Raw genomic sequence first — 24,592 nt, 5'->3', positions numbered from 1 at the left:
GGCGGGGCGGGGGATTCCTAGGGGCAGGGGCATACATGGACGACAATATGGGCCGCAACAGGGAAACATGGAATGTGGGGTTGATCCTTAGCGTTCGTGGTAACTGGAGCCAGTAGGAGACAGGGTTCACCATGCGCACAACTTTGAAGGGACCAATGTAGCGAGGAGCAAGCTTGCGGTTCTCCACCCATAGTGGAAGGTCCTTGGCGGACAGCCAAACACGCTGCCCAGGGTGGAAAACGTGGGCAGGCCTTCTATGGCGGTTGGCCTGAGTCTGGTTGGTTCTGGAGGTCTAGATGAGGGTCCTCCTGACCTTGCTCCAGGTCTTGCAACACTGTCTCACATACTGGTTGACCGAGGGCACCCCAGCGTCCTCCTCCTGGTCCGGGAACAGAGGTGGCTGGAACCCGAATTGGCACTGGAACGGCGACAGCTTGGTGGCCGATGACTGAAGGGTGTTGTGGGCGTACTCTGCCCATGGCAGCCAGGTGCTCCACGATGTCGGGTTATCCATCACCAGGCCTCGCAGGGTGGTTTCCAGGTCCTGGTTGAGCCTCTCCGTCTGGCCATTGGACTGGGGGTGGAACCCAGAGGAGAGGCTGGCAGTGGCTCCGATGAGCTTGCAAAACCCATGCCACACTCGGGAGGAGAACTGGGGCCCCCGGTCTGAGATGATGTCCTGTGGGAGACCAAAGAATCGGAAGACATGATTAAATATTAATTTAGCTGTGTCAAGGGCAGAAGGGAGCTTGCACAGTGGTATGAAGCGGCAGGCCTTAGAGAATCTGTCGACTATTACCAAAATGACAGTGTTACCTTGTGAGTCTGGCAGGCCCGTGATGAAGTCAACCGCCACATGGGACCAGGGATGCCGGGGAATAGGCAGAGGATGCAGGAGACCCTGGGGACGCTGTCATGGATTCTTGGTTCTGGTGCAGATATCACAGGACAGGACGAATGACCTCACTTCCTTCTCCATGTTCGGCCACCAGAAGCATCTTTTCAAGAAGTCCAGGGTCCTCCGAGCTCCCGGGTGGGCGGTGAGAGGGGAAGAGTGACCCCACTGGAGAACCTTGGCCTGGGCTTGACGAGGGACGTACAGGAGGCCCGGTGGCCCCGTCCCAGGACCAGGGTCCTGGTGTTGAGCTTGTCGGATGGCCTTCTCAACACCCCAGCGGACAGGGGCCACAATCTGGGACACAGGGATAATAGGCCCAACTTCACTCTCCATGTTGTTGGGGGAGAACAGCCTGGAGAGCGCGTCCGGTTTGGTGTTCTTAGAGCCTGGGTGGTATGATAGGGTGAAACTGAATCGGCTGAAAAACAAGGCCCACCTAGCCTGTCGTGGGTTCAGCCTCTTGGCTTGCTGGAGGTACTCCAGGTTCTTGTGGTCCATCCAAACCAGGAATGGATGTTGCACTCCTTCCAGCCAGTGTCTCGACTCCTCAAGGACCAGTTTCACCACAAGCAGTTCCCGATCCCCACATCATAGCGAGACTCCGCAGGGCTCAGGTGGTGGGAGAAATATGCGCAGGGGTGCAGCTTACCCTCCGAGCATTGGGATAGAACCGCGCCGACACCACTGTCCGAGGCGTCTACCTCGACGATGAATGGTTGAGAATTGTCTGGGAGGACCAGGATGGGTGCCATGCAGAAGCGGTGCTTGAGGTCTTTAAACACCTTTTCCACCTGAGGAGACCAGACATAAGATCCACCAGTCCTTTTGGTGAGATCTGACATGGGTGCTGCTATGGAACTGAAGTTCCTGACGAACTTGTGGTAAAAGTTAGTGAATCCGAAGAACCGCTGCACCTCCTTGACGGACTTGGGAGTGGGCCAGTCCCGGATGGCCAGGGTCTTGGCTGGGTCCATTTGGAGTTGTCCCGTCCATACAATAAATACCAAGAAGGAGACCTCAGGAACATGAAACTCACACTTTTGGGCCTTCGCAAACAGATTGTTCTGTAGCAGCCTCTGGAGAACCTGGCGGACATGGTGGCGGTGCTCCTGCAAGGTCTTAGAGAATATTAAGATGTCATTGAGGTAGACAAAAACATGCAGATTGATCATGTCCCTCAAGATGTCGTTGATAAGGGCCTGAAAAACAGCTGGTGCGTTGGTGAGTCCGAAGGGCATCACCTGCTACTCGTAGTGCCCTGACAGGATGTTAAAGGCAGTCTTCCACTCATCTCCCTGTCAGATATGGATGAGGTGGTATGCGTTCCGTAAGTCCAACTTGGTGAAGACGGTGGTGCCTTGGAGCAGGTCGAATGCTGTGGACATCAGCAGAAGGGGATAGCGGTTGCACACAGTGATCTTGTTCAGACCCCTGTAGTCAATACATGGTCGGAGCCCCCCATCCTTCTTGCCGACAAAGAAGAAGCAGGCACCAGCGGGTGAGGTGGAGGGTCGAATGAACCCAGAGACCAGGGCGTCCTTGAGGTATTCCTCCATGGCCTTGCATTCTGGCTGAGAGAGGGAGAACAGTCTGCCCCGAGAAGGGGTAGTCCCAGGGAGCAAGTCGATGGCACAGTCGTAGGCACAGTGTGGAGGAAGAACGGCGGCCCTGCTTTTGCTAAATACTTCTTTCAAATCCCAGTATTCTGTGGGAACTTGAGATAACTTGGTGAGATCAGGAGGCTCGGCAGGAGACACAGGAGAGCTAGAGAGCAGACAAGAGGCATGGCATGCAGGACCCCATTCCACAACCTGGCTTGTTACCCAGTCTATACAAGGGTTGTGGCAGGTAAGCCAAGGAAGGCCTAGAATCACTGGGAACTCTGGTGAATGAATCAGGTGCAGGGATATTTCTTCTTTGTGAGCTTGAGCCTGGAGAAAGACTGGAGAAGTAACTTGGGTGACTCTTCCGTCACCTAAAGCTTGGCCATCGAGGGCAGACACAGACAGTGGGACTTCAAGAGGAGCAGTAGGGACATTGATTCTTTGGGCGAAGTGGATATCCATAAAGTTTCCCACCGCCCCGGAGTCTAACAAGGCCTGACAAGAGTGGACGGACTCACCCCAGGAGATGGAGACCGGGATGTAGATTCCTTGGCCAGGGAGTTTGGGAGAGAGGGTAGGCCCCGTCACAAACCTCCCTCGGCTGGACGGGGCGGTCCTTTTCCCGAGAGCTTGGGACATGATGCTCGGAAATGGCCAGGCTTGCCACAGGAGATGCAGCACTTGTCCCTCCTTCTGCGCTCCCTCTCAGATGCGGAGAGGCGAGTACGACCCACTTGCATGGGCTCTGGACAGTCACTGGAGGAGGTAGACGGGCTCCATGTTGAGGCAGTGAGGCCGGGGAGGCTCAGCACTTGGCGGCACTCTCTAATCCTGTTGTCAAGACAAATAGCATGTGAGATCAGAGTTTCGAGGGTACTTGGGCATCCGATAGAGGCCAGGCCATCTTTGATGGGGTCAGACAAACCATGGTGGAAGGCTGAAACCAGGGCTGCCTCATTCCATCCGCTGACTGCTGCGAGCACCCGGAACGAGATGGCGTAGTCTGCGACGCTTCCTCCTTGCTGGATGGACATGAGCTTTCTGGCTGCATCTTTACTGATGTCCGCCTGATTGAAGACACGAAGCATCTCTTCCGTAAACAGCTTGAAATCAGAGCACTCAGGTCCCTGTCTCTGCCAGATGGCCATTGCCCAAGCTCGTGCCTTACCAGCTAACAAGGTTATCACAAAGGCAATCTTGCGACGATCCATAGTGTAGGTGGTAGGCTGGAGCTCAAAGGTGAGTTGGCACTGGGTAAGGAACACCCGGCACTCACTGTGCTTGCTGTCATACCTCTGTGGCGCAGGAAGGCTGGGTTTGCGAGGTGAAGGAGGCAGCATGGCGGGAGGCACTGGAGCAGGAGCAGATGGTGGAGCAGGAGCCAGATCAGGATGAGGAGATGCAGTTAGCGGAGTCAGCTGTGCCAGGGTTTTCCCAATCTGCTGAAGCAGTACCTCGTGGTGAGCAAGGGCCTCACGTTGGCTTGCAAGCGTACGTCCATGAGCGTCCATGGTCACTCTGAAGCATGTCAAAGCTGCCATAATTCCCTGAAGGTTGGCCGGGTAGACAGTTGAAACAGCCTCTGCTGAGTCGGTCATGACAGAGTCTTTCTGTTAGGGTTTTGCTGGGAATCGAACCCGGGTCGCTGGTGTAGTGATCCAGCAAACCCCCACTAGGCCACCAGGGGAATGACTCAAGGGCAGAGGTGTGAGGTGAAAGTAGAGTATCAAAAAAACCCAGTTTATTTACACTATATACACTATATACAATCCAGGGCAAAAAACAAAAAGTATAATCCAACGCTGAGAAGACAAAGGGAAAAAATAAAAAATCCAACAATTCAAAGTCCAAAAAAAAAGAAAAGGCAAAAATGCAAAATGCTCAGAAGATCCAAAAGTACAAAGTCCAAAGAAAGCAAAAAATATTAAAAAACACAAGGGCACAGGCAAGGTACATGGGACAGAGGAACTAGCACTAGACAGCATAGCATAAAGACTCCATGACTAGGGACTGAACTGAGGGAGTATATATATATATATATATATATATATATATATATATATATATATATATATATATATATATATATATATATACACAAAATAAATTGAACACAGGTGACGATAATGAGGACTAGGCAGGGCACAAGGCACATGAAAACAAAAGGCACATGGTAGTCAAAACAAGCACAGAACACAGAAGCAGAGGCGGCCTCTAGAGGCCAAAATGAACATGACAAGAAAAACATAACAGCGGCCTCTAGAGGCCAAGACAGTCCCCAGTCCTAACAACTTCAAGCCCCCATTTCCCACAATCCAACGGCATGGCCGAACGAGCTGTGAAGACTGCAAAGTGGATTCTGAAGAAAGACAACCCTCACCTAGCTCTTCTGAGTTACCGCTCAACACCAACAGAGCCAACTAGACACAGCCCCGCCAAGTTGTTAATGGGTCGAGAAATTTGTACGACACTCCCTCTACTGAAAGAGAGTCTGCGGCCAATGTGGCCTAATCTAAAGACTGTCGAGACAAATGATGCGAAAGCAAAGCAGTCCTATGAGAAGTACTACAACCACAGGTACTCAGCCAAGCCTCTTCCATCACTCTCCATTGGTGATAAAGTCAGATTGAAGATCAACAGAAAAAGGCTTGGACAACACCGGCGACTGTGCAGCGACAGGAGGCTGCGCCATGTTCCTTTACACTGGAGGCGGAGCGAGGCGACACACCCCGACGAAACCGGCGCCACATCCAGCTGGTCAACCAGGAGCTGTCCTCACCACCAAAGATGGATGTTCCTCAGCCATCGGATCAAGATGGACAGTGTGGGCCAGCAGGGCAGGACTTGAGCATCCCCAAGAGTAATGCTCCTGCTGACACCCCTGGTTCTTCTCAATACCCAACTCCAGTCATCACCAGGTTTGGTCGGACTGTTAAGCCAAACCCCAGGTATGCTAGTTAGTTGAGATGATGGACAAAAGGGCAGAATAAATCCCTTCTCATCTCAAGGGACCGTGGTAGTCTACCCACACCCTTAGTTAGTTACTGTTGTGAAAACAAAACAAAACAAAAAAAAACAATTGTGATAAAAAAGAGAGAGAAGAAACACTGTAAGAATGTTTTTTTGTTGGGTATGTGGAAGATTTTGTTTGACAAGTAATAACTGAGATGTAGCGGGTTTAGGTTAAACCAAGAGTTAACAATACTATTTTGTGTAAGGTTGTACCAACAGTTGATGTTTGTATAGTGTATGCCAACTATACTTGAAAAGGGGGGGGAGATGTCATGTAGAGTGAATATGTCTAAGTGCATAAACTACCTACTGCGCATGTGTGACGCAGCCTAGAGCTCTACAATGCATGCAGCGCGAGATATCCACACTGCAAAAAGTAAAATCTAACCAAGATTAAATATCTTAAATCAAGACAAAATATGCTTGTTATTTGTCTGCCAAGATAATTCTCCTTTCCAGGCAGGTTTTGTGTAAGAGTATTTCACTTACTTTAAGCATTTTTCCCTCAATTATCTTAATAAGGTATTATAACTTGTTATTGAGATTTTATTACTGGTTATGAGTAAGTTCTGTCTTAAAATGAGAATTACCATAATTTCATCTGTGTTATATTAACCATGACAAGTTTGTCAAAGTCAGAATTTCTTATTTCAAGCATCTTATCCTTTCTTTTAATCTCTTAACACAAAACAGATAACTAAATTAAATGAATTGTTGTATTGTCAATCTGGCAACAAAAAGAGGCTACAAAATGGATTGGTTTGTTGTTTTGATTTTGATTTATTTGGTGGTCTCAGTTGGTATAAACACTTACTTAAACAGAGCACACCAATATGCCCAGATGAAATAGTCAAACTGTTGATTGGGGGACAAAGTATCTAGCATGTTAAAATGAGTAGTACAACTTTACTTGTTTTTAGTATAAATAAACTAGTTTTAAGACATCTGTGGGGTTTCTAAAGCTAGATATATTTACTTGTTTTTAAAAATCTTGCCAAGTCAAATTTTCTTGTTCTGTTGGCAGATAATTTTGCTTGTTTTAATTAAAATATTCCTAATTTTATTACTTTTTTTCCTTGTTTTTGTAAGCCGGGTTTTTGCAGTGCAGGCAGAGTGTTTGTCAGACAGTAGTGCAAGTCTGTTGTGTGTTCAATAAACAACATGTTAGAAATATGATGGCTTCCACTTGGTGTTCTTAAACGCGGTGATAAACGCCACAGTGGAAAAGGAGCAATAGATGCTGACTTTATGTGCCTCAGAGGAGTCTTTATTATTCCAGCCCCAGAGAATTTTAACTTCTGGCAGAAAACAAACAAACAAACAAACAAACAAACAAACAAACAAACAAACAAACAAAAACCCAATCCAGACATGTTCAGAACAACCAAATGGGTCCAGGCATGCAACATTACAATTTTAAAATGACATTATAATTGTTATTAGTAGAAGTGTGTGAGGTTGGGATAGGCGTCCTCCACCCTGAAACTCCACTCCAGTCCAGGTGGTGGCGGTGACGCGTCCAGTAGCTGCTTCTCCAACCGCCAGTAAACACTGGAGAAGAAAAAGCCGATGCTCGTCTGAACCGCTTTAGCCCCTCGATTTATAAAAATAAAAGCACATTATTGTGTCTGGCTCTGAGGATTTAAACCCCTGAGGTAAGTTAAACTGAAGGTGTGCGGTCGAATCCCAAACACATGTCCACTTTACTGTTTTAGTGAACTACGTTCAGTCTGAAAAAATGCCGTGTGCACTCTAGATAGTGCACTATTTATCCACTCAGGAGAGAGTTGTATTTTGGCTAACCTTTTTAATTGTATGTTTAAAGTATTTAAATAATCTTCACTTCAAGTTAATTTCCATCGCTTTCTTTTTTTCTTCTAAATTGCAACTTCCTCGCAATTCCAACTTTTATTTCTCAAAATTCCGACTTGATTTCTCACACTTTTTTTCTCGGGGTTTTTATTTATTTTTTAAAATGCTATTATTATTATTATTATTATTATTATTAAGCTAATCAGGCAGAATCACCCCCTCTGCAGTGTGTTGAGCAGAAAGCTTTACACACTGAAAATGAGAATGGATGAAATCATAGGGGACTGTTTTAGGCATGGTTTCCCGAACCGGGAGGTCTTGTTGTTGGAAGAATCGTATGGTGTTGAGCTCGAAGCCTCTGATCCCTGGAGAGAGAGAACTGTGTCTAACAATTAGCTCTGGCAGCAATGAAACCTCTTACTTTAACTCAGGGCTAAAGGCCCAACTCACACAGCTCTGCATCCTGTTTTCGCTCTGGCTTTATACGCAGGACCTTTATTTTTAAATAAATTTCTGATAGTATCTCCATCCTTGACCCTTGTATGCTGCATAAATGGACATTTTAAAAAAATATATTTGAGAGTTAAAACCAACCGCAAAGTTGGTATTCAAGCTGAGGCAGCCAGCCCTGAGTGCGTGACGTCACAGCAGTAACCAGTTTTAAGGTCGAGGTCTTTGACAGCTATAGACCAAAGCCAGACTCAGCAGGTGAGAGTGGTTGCAATGGCCTCTTTGTTCGGATTTATTGGAGATTCTTCGGATTCCTCAGATAGTAATACATCTGACTGCGATAGTCCTGAAATTGGAGTGTGTGTACATGCTACTGCTATACACGTAGAACCGTATCAGTTCGAGCCATCTGAAAGTGAATCCGATAGTAACGCGTCGGCCACGGAGACCCTCACCTTACGAAATAAAGCCAGAGCAGGCCTAGAAATTCATATATTTGTGACCCCTCACCGAATCCAGGGACACATGTCGGCCGAAACGAATCCGAGATAATCGCAAAAGAAGCATTTTTTTTTTAAATTTGTGATTTTTTGTTTTTTTCCATCATGTGCAAGTTGAGATCTTGAAGAATGCAATCAGTATTTCAGATAATAGATTGTTTTGTTGGAAAAGCATACATTTTTTGTTGCAAATTGTCTCGTTTTTGTCAGGACTGTAGCCTGCTGGGGGGTGTGGGTAAATTACCATATGGGCCATTCACATGAAGATTTAAGTCATTTGTTTTTTTTTTTCCGCGAATCAGCTGTATGATCCGAGTTGAGCGCATGGCTACTTAACCTGCATACGGGCATGTGATTTCACTATGGAATGAGTTACTAAACAGAGCGCAGAAGAGCAAACACCGCGAAGCAAACAGACACACGGTATTTACATCGGAGATCACCATTTCTAGAAAAAAAACCGCAACCTCGTTTTCCAGATTGAATGGAATACTTGAATGATTGGATGATACACGGACCGTTCTAGGATTACATTCCATCGGAGGCATTGGTGTGTGCAAGGCGCCGTTTCTCTTTCTGATGGGGTAAGTTTATTAATCTAAGGCTGTGTGGTTATTTTTGCATGTAACAGAGAGTGTTGTGGTTTGATTAAGCCTAGGTCACAACCGGACATACGATTTTTTGGCCGTGTGATTTTTGGCATTTCCCAAATCGCTGCGTTTTTTTTTTTTTTGTTCACGGAGAAAGATGCGCGTTGGCCATAAGTTTGTCTTGCAACCTGAAAAAAACGTAAGCGCCCGTAGAGTTTGTTTGACATGACAAAGAACCTCTGCGGCCGGTCTGCGGCTCGAAAATCAGCACATCACACGCGCGCTCTCGTGCTTTTCACACGCGCGCTCTCGTGCGTTTCATGCACGCTCTCCGTGTGTTTCTTGCGTTTTTTGCATGTAGACCGGCCGTAGGAGCGCGTACTGTACAGCCGGTTGTGACCGAGGCTTTACATGAAACTAGTGTTGTGTTAGTTGTGTCATCATCGTGCTATCTTTCTTTCTTACGGTGTGAGTAATTTTTCAACCACAAAGCGTTAAAGTATACTTTAGGACTTATTTTTGTACTTCATAATTGTGTTGGGCATACTTTGCATGGAAGGAAAATTGACGTGGTGATCTTTGTTTACATGAAAGTAGTATTGTGCTAGCTCGTAGGGGGTAGGGCTTTCCTTAATGTCATGCAAATGAGCACCATTATGTGCCCGCCCTACACCCAGAGTAGCTGAGATGGAAAACTTTGAGGGCGATTTTCTCCCTTTTCTATTTTAAGAAGTATACACTTTCAAAAGGCGACACATTCTTCAAATATTGTCAGATCTCCACATGGAAGGCATCATTGGAAAGCTTAGAAACTGTACTTTCTGAATCTGTCAATAACTCAAAATGCCCCGGGCTGACATGTGTCCCTGGATTCTGTGATCTGCCACATTTTTTCACCAGCCAGCTGGACTAGTTACCTTCCAAAGTAACTCGCCAAACAGAAAATCAATTAGCCAAAATTTGTTCATGGATGAATTTTACTTCTGTCAAAAATAACACCACAAAAGAGAGTGGTTACCATTGTTCATGACTAATGTGCATTTATTTCAAGACCCGAGTATTTTGATACTGTTGTTAAATACATAAATGAGAACAGCACAGAGCACCATAATATTATATCAACAAAAAATAATATATTGGAAAACTTGGCAACTTGGTGTATGAGTATTGAAAACAAATATACTTACTATCATGACTATAGCACCCAAAATGTGTCCAACATCCTTTCTGTATTTAACCATTTATGAGAGAGAAAGCATTAGGAGCGTCATAGTGAGTAGGAATCAACTTGAAAAAAATTAATTATTCCATAAAAATCGTATTGCAGCCAAGGCCGACCCTGCTCCCACGTTTGCTTATAAGTCCTTTGTCATTTCTCCTTCTCATATGCTTTATCAGCAGCCTTTTTCTCCTCTTCAGACTGAGCTCGCTTTGTCCCCGAGTGTGTGATGTTATTGTCTCGTCTTGTTGTCTTCCGCTTATCCGGGACCGGGTTGTGGAGGCAGCAGTCTAAGCATGGAAGCCCAAACTTCCCTTTCCCCAGACACCTCAACCAGCTCCTCGGGAAGAACACCGAGGCGTTCCCAGGCCAGCCGAGAGACATAGTCCCTCCAGCGTGTCCTGGGTCTTCCCCGGGGCCTCCTCCCGGGGGGACATGCCTGGAACACCTCCCCAGAGAGGCGTCCAGGAGGCATCCGAAAAAGATGCCCGAGCCACCTCAGCTGATTCCTCTCGATGTGGAGGAGCAGCGGCTCTACTCCAAGCTCCTCCCGAGTGACTGTGCTTCTCACCCTATCTCTAAGGGAGCGCCCAGCCACCCTGCAAAGAAAACTCATTTCGGCCTCTTGTATCCACGATCTTGTTCTTTCTGTCATTACCCAAAGCTCATGACCATAGGTGAGAGTCGGAACGTAGATCAACCGGTAAATTGAGAGCTTCGCCTTTTGGCTCAGCTCCTTCTTCACCACGACGGACCGGTAAAGCGACCGCATCACTGCGGAGGCTGCACCGATCCGCCTGTCGATCTCACGCTCCATCCTTCCCTCACTCGTGAACAAGATCCCGAGATACTTAAACTCCTCCACTTGAGGCAGGACTTCTCCACCAACCTGGAGAGGGCAAGCCACCCTTTTCCGGTCGAGAACCATGGCCTAGGACTTGGAGGTGCTGATTCTCATCCCAGCCGCTTCACACTCGACTGCAAACCGCCCCAGTGCATGCTGAAGGTCCTGGTTTGAAGAAGCCAACAGGACAACATCCGCAAAAAGCAGAGATGAAATCCTGTGGTTCCCAAACAGGATTCCTTCCGGCCCCTGGCTGCACCTAGAAATTCTGTCCATAAAAATTATGAACAGAACCGGTGACAAAGGGTAGCCCTGCCGGAGTCCAGCATGCACTGGGAACAGGTCTGACTTCCTGCCGGCAATGCGAACCAGATTCCTGCTCTGTTCGTACAGGGACCGGACCCCATACTCCCGAAGCACCCCCCACAGAATACCACGGGGGACATGGTCGAATGCCTTCTCCAGATCCACAAAGCACATGTGGACTGGTTGGGCAGACTCCCATGAACCCTCGAGCACCCTATGAAGGGTATAGAGCTGGTCCAGTGTTCCGCGACCAGGACGAAAACCGCATTGTTCCTCCTGGATCCGAGGTTCGACTATTGGTCGAATTCTCCTCTCCAGTACCCTGGAGTAAACTTTCCCTGGGAGGCTGAGAAGTGTGATTCCCCTATAATTGGAGCACACTCTCTGGTCCCCTTTCTTAAAAAGAGGGACCACCACCCCAGTCTGCCACTCCAGAGGCACTGTCCCTGACTGCCACGCGATGTTGCAGAGGCGTGTCAACCAAGACAGCCCCACAACATCCAGAGACTTGAGATACTCAGGGCGGATCTCATCCACCCCCGGTGCCTTGCCACCGAGGAGCTTGCAAACCACCTCAGTGACTTCGGCTTGGGTAATGGACGAGTCCACCTCTGAGTCATCAGCCTCAGTCTCCTCAGTGGAAGACATGACGGTGGGATTGAGGAGATCCTCAAAGTATTCCTTCCACCGCCCGACAATGTCCCCAGTCGAGGTCAACAGCTCCCCACCCGCACTGTAAACAGTGTTGGCAGAGTACTGCTTCCCCCTCCTGAGGCGCCGGACGGTTTGCCAGAATTTCTTCGAGGCCGACCAATAGTCCTTCTCCATGTCCTCCCCGAACTCCTCCCAGTTCCGAGTTTTTGCCTCCGCAACTGCCCGAGCTGCAGCACGCCTGGCCTGCCGATACCCGTCGGCTGCCTCAGGAGTCCCGGAGGTCAACATGGCCCGATAGGACTCCTTCAGCTTGACGGCATCCCTTACTTCCGGTGTCCACCACCGGGTTCGGGGATTGCCGCCACGACAGGCACCGGAGACCTTGCGGCCACAGCTCCGAACAGCTGCGGCCACAATGGAGGTAGAGAACATGGTCCACTCAGACTCAATGTCCCCCGCCTCCCTCGGAAGCTGGGAAAAGCTCTCCCGGAGGTGGGAGTTAAAGACCTCCCCAACAGAGTGCTCGGCCAGACGTTCCCAACAGACCCTCACCATACGTTTGGGCCTGCCAGGTCTGTCCAGCTTCCTCCTCCGCCAGCGGATCCAACTCACCATCAGGTGGTGATCAGTTGACAGCTCAGCCCCTCTCTTCACCCGAGTGTCCAAGACATAGGGTCGGAGATCAGATGAAACGACTACAAAGTCGATCATTGACCTCCGACCTAAGGTGTCCTGGTGCCACGTGTACTTATGGACACCCCTATGCTCGAACATGGTGTTCGTTATGGACAAACCGTGACTAGCACAGAAGTCCAATAACAAAACACCACTCGGGTTCAGATCGGGGAGGCCGTTCCTCCCAACCATGCCCCTCCAGGTGTCACTGTCGTCGCCCACGTGAGCATTGAAGTCCCCCAGTAGCACAATGGAGTCCCCAGTCTGAGCACCCCTCAGACTTTTTTTTTTTTACCTTTAGGCAGCCTCTCACGTTACTGCCTGAGGGACAGGGAGAAAACCACCGGAAGATGTTTGTTTAAAACACAAAACAAACGCAGGTTGGCAGATGATCATAAAATATTCGATAGTTACGATATAATAATTTTATGTATCTCGCACAGAATTTTCGGAGAGATATCGAGTATATTCGATATATCGCACAGCCCTCGTCTGAATCTTCGCTTCATATATATTTTTTATTTTCTACTAGCCAGCCGGGCTGGCTTGTGACAGGAATTACTCGCCAAATGACAAATTAAGTCGCCTCGGGCGACCGGACCATTGCGAATTTCGAGCCCTGCTTGTGGGTCTGAAATGTAACTGCATAAGTAAACATCTTTCCACACTGTGAGCTGTGATATGGCTTCTCTCCTGTGTGAATGCGCTGGTGTTGTTGGAGATTACTCTGATGAGAGAAACTCTTTCCACACTGTGAGCAGTGATGCATGTTTGAGCCAGTCTTAACCCTTTGTGTTAGTGTGTGTGTACACCCTCTACAGGCCTGGAGGGTATTGTGTCCAGGGGGATGATAAATACCTGGCCAGGAAAGGACAAGGTGTGGCTGATCGGAGGCAACAGCTTCTTATGTCTGTTTCCTGCTGTGCTCAACTTTCTGTACACAGTTTAATATCTTAGGGTGTATTCAGACAAGGATAGTTCGATAGTTCACTTGCTTTGGTCCGAACCAAATGTTTTTTTTTTTTTTTTTTTCATTTTGGTGCGGTTCACTTTCACACTGTACATTTTAGTAAGCAGACCAAAATCTGTCAACAAAGCCACGCGCCCTGAGGTCGTTCAGCTATTGGTCAGAGACGACACGCGCACAAAGCGTTAAGTTCAAAAGTAGTCATGGAGGCTTTCCGTGCTGTTATTCTTTTTAATGTCATCAAAGCTATATGTTTTTTCCAGTTTTTCCAGTTTTCACTATTGTGCGATTACTATGCTGTTGTACAAGTAATTTATCAACGACGATGACAAAGGGCAAGGCGGCTACGGAGGATAGCGCTGATGAGCGCACATCATGTTGTGACAGTTCTGGCTCTTCACGCAAGACGGAGGAGGTATGTGTCGGGATATTCGCCTTATCCATCGTAATAGATGAATTTCTGTTTTTAGTCGCTAGTACCGCCACTTTTTGAAAGAATGTCCCTGATTTTAATGTAGGTCTGACGGAGTTTCTTTACTTTTAGCCGACATTTGGCCCTTTTCCACTACCCTTTTTCAGCTCACTTCAGCCCGACACGGCTCGCATTTCGACTACCAAAAACCAGCACGACTCAGCTTGCTTCAGCCCTGCTTAGCCCCTAAAACTCGCACCGTTTTGGAGTAGGGCTGAAGCGAGCCAAAGCGAGCCGAGTGAGGTTGGGGGCGTGAGCAGACACTCCCCTGTGCACTGATTGGTGAGGAGGAGTGTCCTCACATGCCCACACACGCCCCGGGAGCGCGCTGGGATCTGTAAACACCGTAAACCCGGAAGGAGAAGAATTACAAATTACGAGAATTTCTGAAGCCTTATGCGCCTCGCCTCATCTATACGCTCTTGCCAGTATCTGTCCGCATTGTCGGTGACAACAAGCCACAGCACCAAGACCAGCAACACTAACGACTTCATGTCCTCCATGTTTATTGTTTACTATTCGGGTCGTGAGACTACCGCTTAGAAGCTCACTGATGTCACTGTTTGCGCTGCTTAACGACATCACCTGACGTCCACCCACTTTCGCTAACTCCACCCAATGTGTCCACCCACTTCCAGCCAGCACTTTTCAGCGCGGTTGTAGTCGAAATGCAACTCCAACAGCCCCGCTCAGCCCGACTCAGCACGGCACGGCTCAGCCCGACTCAGCCGCGTTTGTAGTGGAAAAGCGGCAATTGTTCTGGGGAGCGCGTGAACCCCTTCTCCTTCATTTTCTCACTGAATACAGCAAACACGTCGGCATTTTTGTGTGTTCTCTCCAAAACCTCAGATATGTGGACATCTGCCCATATATCCACAAGGGTACGCGTTTCTTCCTCGGCCCACGTTTGCCCCCTACTCATTTTTTGTACTCTGTCGTCTAGCCTACCACTGGTCTGAATGACTGAACGACTGTTGTAAGGTTCCCTTGACAACTGAAACAGTGTTTGCACTTTGCGGTGGAGTGTCAAGATTCTGTTTCCCATAATGCTCAACAAACGATGGAAGCTCCCGAGGTACAAAAAAGCAAAACTGTCAGATTAGGTCCGGTCTGCTTTCACACCTCCACAAGGTCCGCACCAGGGTTCCGACCTTGCAGCTCGGTCTCGGTCCGCTTGTTTGGTCCGGACCAGAATTCGGTGGTTTGTATTCAGACCAACCCAAAAGGTCCGGACCAAGGGAAATTTGGTTCGTTTGGTCCGGACCAAACAACGTAGGTGTGAATACGCCCTTAATGCACCTTAGAAAACCTTGCACAGGTGTTTTTCCACTGAGGGAACTATGCCAAGCGCGTCTCAGTTCCGGAAACGCCACTCTTTGATGCAATCATTTACTCACAATTATATTGCTGTGTTAAATAAAACTCACTTTATTTCTTGTGTGTTTCTGGCTTTTTATGTGATCTTTTATTGTGTCCACTCTGACAAAGTCTATGGTGTGGTTGCAAAATTTGCAGAAAAGGAGGCCTCCATCATAGAAATCATCTGCAAATTCTCACCCTTTCTTTAGCTGTGATAGAAAGTGCAGGGAGGGACCTTTTCACCCTTTTTGGGGTAGCCATGTTCCAATTTTTCCCTCCTTTTCCCACACCCACTAGTGACATCTACAGGGTATCATACATACTACAAAGTCATTTAATAAATTAATCAAGATAAAATTATCATACTTACCCATGACTACCCAAATCACTTTACCTAACAAAATGTTTTATGTTTTTAAATCATAATTAAAATTAAATATTTTAAAAATGTTATATGTGCCACCTAGTGTGATGCAAGGTAAACATCCCTGGGGACACCGTCAAAACATTATGGAAGACAGGATTTGACAGGTTGATAAATCTTCATGTATCTCACCAACTAATTGACGGATTTTAATTCCGAAAAAAGTTTTGAAAAGGTCAGAATGTGTAGATTATGTTTCTGAGCACTAATTCGGTTTCTGACCCCAATTTCTGCTATTTCCGTCTGTTTTCCGTGATCACGGAAAATCGGAGGGGCTCTGAATATATAGCATTAAATGAAGCGAGTCCTCCTGGATACCGTTATATACAGCAGCCTCATCTAACTGGCAGAGGAGGCAGCGTTGCGGTTATTTATAATGATTATCAAGGTGTAACACACAAACCCGGTTATAAATTTAATACATTTAAGTTCTTCATACGAATATAATGTATGTAGCCTCGAAAAATAAGTCTGCCCAGTTAATTCCATTGCTTATTATTTACAGGCCCCCGGGGCCATATTCTGAGTTTCTTTCTGAATTTGCAGATTTTATCTCAGATCTGGTTATTTCCTTAGACAAAGCTTTAGTTGTCTGAGATTTTAATATTCACTTCGATAACCCAGAAGACCCTTTGAAAACAGTGTTTGTGTCCATTTTAGATTCAGTAGGGATTAATCAGAATGTCATAGGACCGACCCATAATGGTGGTCACACCCTCGATCTAATACTAACATTCAGGTTAAATGTAGAAAATATAGTCACACTTCTACAGTCTGAAGTTCTCAGATCATTATCTCATTCAAAATATGCCTGAATAATAATAATATGCACCTCACCACGCTTCTGTATTAAACATATATTCACGTCAACTACTGCACAGAGCTTTATAAATTATCTCCCAGAGTTATCAACTTTGATTGGGTCACTGTCGGCCCCTGCAGAACTTGATCAGGCAACTGAATGCTTAGAGTCAACATTCTGCCGTACTTTAGATAATGTAGCTCCTCTAAAAAGGAAAATGGTCACAGACAAAAAATTAGCACCCTGGTATAATGATGATACTCGCACATTAAAACAGACCACTTGAAAATTGGAACGTAAATGGCGTCAAACAAAATAGGTAGTGTTCAAATTAGCGTGGAAGGAGAGCTTCCTGAAGTATAGAAAAGCTCTTAGTGCTGCGAGATCAACATATCTCTCCTCCCTAATAGAAGATAACAAAAATAATCCTAGATTCCTATTTAATACTGTAGTAAAATTAACCAGGAATAAGTCCACTATAGACACATGCACACCTGCAGTATGTAGTAGCAACGACTTCATGAATTTTTTTTTTAATGACAAAATTAAAAATAACCGACAAAAAATTCAAACTACTAATTTAAGATCAGACAATGTAAGTGACCCTGTAGTTAACAATATAACTGTGTCAGATCAGCAATTAGAATGTTTTACTCCACTTAGAGAAACTGAATGACTTTCATTTATCTCGGCATCAAAAGCCTCAACTTGTGTACTAGATCCCTTACCTACATGTCTGTTCAAATAGATAATACCTGAAGTAATTGAACCGCTTCTAAAAATAATAAATTCTTCTCTTAGGATCGGCTATGTACCCAAATCCTTTAAACTAGCAGTTATCAAACCCCTGATTAACAAACCTGACCTTGATCCCTGTCAGCTGTCCAATTATCGGCCAATATCAAACCTCCCCTTTATCTCCAAGATCCTTGAAAAAGCTGTGGCACAGCAGTTATGCTCATATTTACATAGGAATAACATCCATGAAATGTATCAGTCAGGATTTAGACCTCATCATAGCACAGAGACAGCACTGGTTAAAGTAGTAAATGACCTACTGTTGGCTTCTGATCAGGGCTGTGTCTCGCTGCTTGTGTTGCTTGACCTTAGTGCAGCATTTGATACCATTGATCATTCCATTTTTCTGGATAGACTAGAAAATGTTGTGGGAGTTAAGGGAATGGCCCTCTCCTGACCTGGCTCTTATTTAACTGATCGCTGTCAGTATCTTGATGTAAACAGTGATTTTTCTAGACATACTGAGGTAAAGTTTGGTGTTCCACAAGGTTCTGTCTTGGGTCCACTGCTTTTTTTTCTTTATATACAGTGCTCAGTGTAAATGAGTACACCCCCCTTGAAAAGTAACATTTTAAACAATATCTCAATGAACACAATTTCCAAAATGTTGACAAGACAAAGTTTAATATAACATCTGTTTAACTTATAACATGAAAGTAAGGTTAATAATATAACTTGGATTACACATTTTTTTTCAGTTTTACTCAAATTAGGGTGGTGCAAAAATGAGTACACCCCACAACAAAAACAAGTTGGCGACATTTTGCAACATCAATCTTTTTCCATTCTTCAACAATGACCTCTTTTAGTGACTGGATGCTGGATTGATAGGGATGCTCAACTTGTCTCTTCAGAATTCCCCATAGGTGTTTGATCGGGTTCAGATCAGAAGACATACTTGCCCACTGAATCACTTTCACCCTGTTCTTCAGAAATCCAACAGTGGCCTTAGATGTGTGTTTAGTCATGTTGGAAAAGTGCACAACGACCAAGGGCACGGAGTGATGGTAGCATCTTCTTTTTCAGTATAGAGCAATACATCTGTGAATTCATGATGCCATCAATGAAATGCAAATCCCTGACACCAGCAGCACTCATGCAGCCCCACATAAGGACACTGCCACCGCCATGTTTCACTGTAGGCACCATGCGTTTTTCTTTGTATTCCTCACCTTTGCAACGCCATACAGTTTTGAAGCCATCAGTTCCAAAAACGTTTATCTTGGTCTCATCACTCCAGAGTATAGAGTCCCAGTAGTCTTCATCTTTGTCAGCATGGGCCCTGGCAAACTCTAGGTGGGCTTTTTTGTGGCTGGGCTTTAGGAGAGGCTTCTTTCGTGGACGGCATCCATGCATGCCATTCCTCTGCAGTGCACGCCTTATTGTGTCATGGGAAATAGTCACCCCAGTTTGGCTTTCTACTTTAGATAACTGCAGTGAAATTGCATTCTGATTTTCTTCAACCCTTCTCATCAGAAGACGCTCCTGTTGAGGTGTTAACTTCTGTGGACAACCTGGACATTTCTGTGAGATGGTTGCAGTTCCATCTTTCTTAAATTTTTGTACCACTTTCAGTGTTTCCCACAGACCAGGTAGCAATTTGTGGTGCTCCACTGTGCGGATGAGGGAATCGTGCGCGGTGGTGTCGTGGCGGTTGGTGGAGTTGGTCATTGGGGTGTATGCAAAGTGTTTACAGCGGGCAGTGTTCAAACACACAGTATTTTTCTTCAGTCTCACCTGCTGGGACTATTTTAAAGCTACAAGAAGCATTTGAGATTATTCAGTTCAATCTAAATTCTTTTAAGTTCTTTAAGAGAAGACAGCTAAAACAATTTTTACCAGAACCCTGCCTGGTTTCATTCCTTGATCCAACTTTACATTACAGGGCAGGCCATTAGTTTGCTGGGCTTGATGTTGGTGGAAAACCTGTCTTTTAAATTTATGAAAATTACTCACCAAAATTGAAGTTAAAGTTTAGTTTTTACTAGAGATGCACCGATTGCAATTTTTTGGGCCGATTCTGATTTCCCATGGAGTGTGACCTGCCGATACCGATTTTGGCCGATTCCAATTTCATTTATTCAAACCACTTCACAGCACACACAAAGACTATTTTCTTTTTATCTTTTCTTTAATAGAACATTCTGCCAGATTTTCAGTAATAAATTTTCAACACCTCAAAGGTTGAAAACAAACAAAAAGACATTGTTCTTTGTAAAATCTTTCTTCATGTTTGGTATTAACATATTAATTCCTGAAATAGGAAATTCACACACAATTTTTTCTTTTCCCATCCAATATCTGGCACAAAAACAACTTCCCCCTCATATATTATTTGCCTACTGCTATGGAAAACACTTTCATAAGTCTATTTAGATCTGAAAACTTATGCCTTATAGAACAACCCATTTCTTCATTCAGTATCAAAATACAAAAATAATTTCCAGTCATACTTATACCATAGCCATTCTATCATCTTTGTGAAATGTGTATTTGTAAAGTAATTTCCAATGGAATCAAGTGCAACCAAGGTTGTAAAACAAACAAAGACATTTTTTTTCTTTCTCTCTTTGTACAAATCTAACTAGATGTTTGGTAATAGGCTAACCTATTAATTCCTGTAATGGGAAATTTACACAACCACAAACGTTTTCTTCTTTTCACATCCAATATCTGGCACAAAAAAAAAAAAAAATCACTATATTTGGATATCCAAATATAATGAATTTTTTTTTTTTTTTTAACGGCGCGCGTGCCGGAGCTCGTTAGGCACGCAGGACTGACACTGTTCTGCGCAACACAATCGCACTAGAAAGCATGTTCAAGCTGCCAGTGTAGCTGCAGTCTTTTTAGTTGCGAATTACGAGTATTTCCACTTTCATCTCTGTGATACACAAGTTTTGATCGGCAGAAAATCGGCATATTTTAATTTTGACCGGCCAGTCGCCGGTCATGGCCGATCACGTGAAAATCGGCCGATTCCAATCGGCAGCCGGTCAATCGGTGCATCTCTGGTTTTTACCTTAGTTTTTTGCCTTTTTGGTGGCAATCTTTCAATCATTCTTTAGTTGACATTCAAGGAATAAATTGCAAAAAACAAGCTGGTGGTTTTTATTTTAAATATTGAACTCAACACTTACCTCAACCAATACTAAAATGAAATAGTGTAATGTAACAACAAAATAATAATAAAATAAAATATCATAATTAGATGTAAGAAACCACTTAAGGTAACACCAAGGCAACTAACAATGAAAAAGCGTTACCCTAATTGGTGTAAAGCCTGCATGCCCTATCAGAACATTTAATTCTGCGTGGCTTCCTGAAAAAAAAACTCCAGTGCCCTATCGTAAGGGAAGTCATTGCTGAAGCGGGATAAACGGGGTAATGCAATAAGGCCGGTTCCTCGCGTCAAGCTGCTACTGTATGCAACAAAATTGGTTTCTAGCCTGACTCAGGGATGTCCATTTCCTGTAAGCCAAGAAGGCTATGATAAAGCTCATCACGAGCAGGACGTAGGCTACCTTTTAAAATAAGGGGTCGGAAGGCGAATCAGGAAGGCTGCATTATTTTTAATTAGCCTAACAGGCCTATTTGCAGTCTGGGTATGGACCCTTTTCACGTGATGTCACGACAAGCGCGGCCACCATTTTGGACATGAACTACCAGTAGTCTACCACAGCCAACAACGAGGAACGACAGCAAAGCATCGAAAGGAATATAGCCATCAAAGAAAGTTTTTGCTTTCAGCAAGACTTCCATCATGCCATTATATTGTTGTGCACCTGGATGTAGAAACCATCAACACACAAGGCAAGATTTATCATTTTATCGGATCCCGACAGATGCTGACCGAGGGAGAAGATGGATGGTCTCTAAAATATTGGCAAAATGATGTTTATTGACATAGCAATCGTGTGTAACGGGAAGCATTTGCATATCTGAAGTGTTGTGTTTATATCAAAGATAAAATAAACCGATATGACAACGACTGCTGCTGCCAGGTTGGGGACACAAACTAGTAGAAAGGAAGTGTGCCAACAGACTTCCTTTGTGGCCGATTCTGCTTTAAGGTAAGATGCATTTAATTATTCGTCTGCTGTGGGTTTGGAATCGGTAGCCTGACCGATTCGTTCATGTTTGTGGTGCCATTTGTTTGTTGACACGTGTTGAAATGGAAGATTGGTTGTTGACATGATTTCCAGTGATGCTTTGGTGCTGCTGTGGATCAGATGTGTTGAGTAGCCTGACTTTTTTTTTTTCTTGCGTGGTATCATTGTTGACGCGAGGTTGTTTTTTGAACATGCCAATGCGGACATGATTTCCCCTGATGAGTTATGACTTCAGACGCGATGCGTGTGTGGAGGTGTGGAGTCCGCGTGATATGTGCGTAAGAGAGGCTTCTCATGTGTTTGGAGATCCGCGCTCTGAGACAAGCGCAAGCACCCCCCCCAAAGGGAAAAAAAGGGACCCCCCGAAAATATCGGCATAGTTCGAACACTGGGTTGGAGAAAGTAATGGCAAATAGTGAGTGCACAAACCATAGAAGGTAAACTGTACACAGCGCCAGGGCAGTGTGATGGTATGTCTACTTTTAGATTGTGTTAGCTTATCAATGAACACACTCGTCACTCGACGGGTTTCACATCTTTACGACGGATACTTAAATGTGTGTTAGATATTATTGTTGCAGTCTAAGCAGTCATTGTAGCAGCTAGATGAGCGAGAACTGAAAGGGTCTGTGCCATAAACCGTTATTTCTTCATGTCCAAAATGGCGGTCGCGTTTACGAAGGTCACGTGAGTGAAAAGGGTCCATATGCGCACCGGCAGGCCTGTGTACATGCCTCTCACTCTCTCTGTGGGTGTGTGCGCGCATGAAGGAAAAGAAAGAGCACTATGAATGAACAGAACGATACGCAACGGAATTTTTTTTTTTCCAAAATCACGAGTCTGATTGTGTGGCAATAGGAATCCATTGTGTGGCGCTGCGCCACACAATGGTCTATGTATGGGAAACCCTGACTTTTGCTACAGTATTCTGACTGATAAGTAAAGCTTTGCTGATGTTTTTGTAGCCTTCACCTTTGTGGTGTAAAGAAATTATTTTCTTTGGGGAATTCTGAAGAGACAAGTTGAGCATCACTCTCCATCCAGCATCCAGTCACTAAAAGATGTCCCTGTTGAAGAATGGAAAAAGATTGATGTTGCAAAATGTCGCCAACTGGTTCATTCCATGCCTAGAAGACTTGGTGCTGTCATTAAAAATCATGGAGGCCATACAAAGTACTAGATGTAGTAGTTTTTGTTGTGGGGTGTACTCCTTTTTGCACCACCTGAATTTGAGTAAAACTGAAAAAAATGTGTAACCTAAGTTATATTATTAACCTTACTTTCACGTTATAAGTTAAACAGATATTATATTAAACTTTGTCTTGTCAACATTTTGGAAATTGTGTTCATATTGTTTAAAATGTTGCTTTTCAAAGGGGGTGTACTCATTTACGCTGAGCACTGTATGTTACCTCTGGGTGATATTATTCATAGACATTGTATTAGTTTCCACTGTTATGCTGATGACATACAGTTGTATGTTTTTGCAAAACCAGGTGAGAGACACCAGTTTAACAGAATTGAGGAATGTGTGAAGGACATTCAACACAAGATGCTTATTAACTTCCTTCTGCTTAACTCTGACAAGACTGAAGTACTTGTATTTGGACCACATGCAGCTAGAAGTAAGCTTTCTGAATACACAGTAACTCTGGATGGCCTTTCTGTTTCTTCACGTGTAGCAGTAAAAGACCTCAGAGTGATTATTGACCCCAGTCTTTCATTCGAAACTCACATTGATAACATTACCCGGATAGCTTTCTTTCATCTCAGAAATATTGCTAAGATAAGATATTTAATGTCACTACACGATGCAGGAAAACTAGTTCATGCTTTCGTTCCCTCCAGGTTGGATTATTGTAATGCCTTACTGTCTGGATGTTCCAGTAAGTGCATAAACAAGCTTCAGTTAATGCCAATGCCCCTTCGTGTATTTGAGCTGAAAAGTAAACGGTCATTTATGATTGGTTTTAATCATGCCATACATATGGATTATTAATAATAATAATAATCTAGCCTTCTTGGATGAGTGTTGCTTGGCAAGGCCTCAATCTAATAAGTGAATAAATGAAGGAATGAATGAAGTCAGAACATGTCAAAGTCTGCAAGTAAAAGCGTGATTTCCCCCCCTAGAACTGCCACCTTATTGTGGTGGAGGGGTTTGTGTGCCTGAATGATCCTAGGAGCTATGTTGTCGGGGGCATTATGCCCCTGTCAGGGTTTCCCAAGGCAGACAGGTCCTAGGTGACAGGCCAGACCAAGAGCAGTTCACCAAAACCCTTATGGAGAAACCATCAAGGACCGTGACGTCGCCCGGTATGGCGCAGCCGGGGCCCCACCCTGGAGCCAGGCCTGGGGTTGGGGCTCGTATGCAAGCGCTTGGTGGCCGGGCCTTTGCCCATGGGGCCCGGCCGGGCTCAGCCCGAAGAGGTGATGTGGGCCTGACCTCCTGTGGGTTCACCACCCACAGAGGTAGCAGTAGGGGACTGGTGCAGTGTGGATTGGGTGGCAGTCGAAGGCAGGGGCCTCGACGACCTGATCCCCAGACACAGTGGCTAGCTGTTGGGACATGGAATGTCACTTCGCTGGGGGGGAAAGAGCCTGAGCTTGTGCGGGAGGTTGAGAGGTACCGGCTAGAGATAGTCAGGCTCACCTCCACGCACAGCTTGGGCTCTGGAACCCAGCTCCTCGAGAGAGGAACAACCTCCCCGATCTGAACCCGAGTGGTGTTTTGTTATTGGACTTCTGTGCTAGTCATGGTTTGTCCATAACGAACACCATGTTCGAGCATAGGGGTGTCCATAAGTGCACGTGGCACCAGGACACCTTAGGTCGGAGGTCGATGATAGACTTTGTTGTGGTTTCATCTGATCTCCGGCCTCATGTCTTGGACACTTGGGTGAAGAGAGGGGCTGAGCTGTCAACTGATCACCACCTGGTGGTGAGTTGGATCCGCTGGCGGAGGAGGAAGCTGGACAGACCTGGCAGACCCAAACGTATGGTGAGGGTCTGTTGGGAACGTCTGGCCGAGCACTCTGTTGGGGAGGTCTTTAACTCCCACCTCCGGGAGAGCTTTTCCCAGCTTCCGAGGGAG

At 45.5% G+C, this 24,592-nt stretch overlaps 1 protein-coding gene across 2 annotated transcripts in view; it reads left to right on the top strand.

Annotated features, from left to right (window-relative positions):
• Positions 1 to 7,075: 7,075 nt before the first annotated feature.
• LOC132871001 (zinc finger protein OZF-like) overlaps positions 7,076 to 24,592 on the top strand; it is a 98,734-nt gene continuing 81,217 nt past the window's right edge. For both annotated transcript variants that reach the window (XM_060905131.1, XM_060905130.1), the window contains exon 1: positions 7,076 to 7,169. The gene's annotated coding sequence lies outside the window, so the exon portion shown is untranslated. The remainder of the gene's footprint in view (positions 7,170 to 24,592) is intronic.

Source organism: Neoarius graeffei, chromosome 22 (genome assembly GCF_027579695.1).
Source record: "Neoarius graeffei isolate fNeoGra1 chromosome 22, fNeoGra1.pri, whole genome shotgun sequence".
NCBI lineage: Eukaryota > Metazoa > Chordata > Actinopteri > Siluriformes > Ariidae > Neoarius > Neoarius graeffei.
Note: the sequence above shows the minus strand (reverse complement) of the source record. Positions and strands in the feature narration are given on the sequence as shown.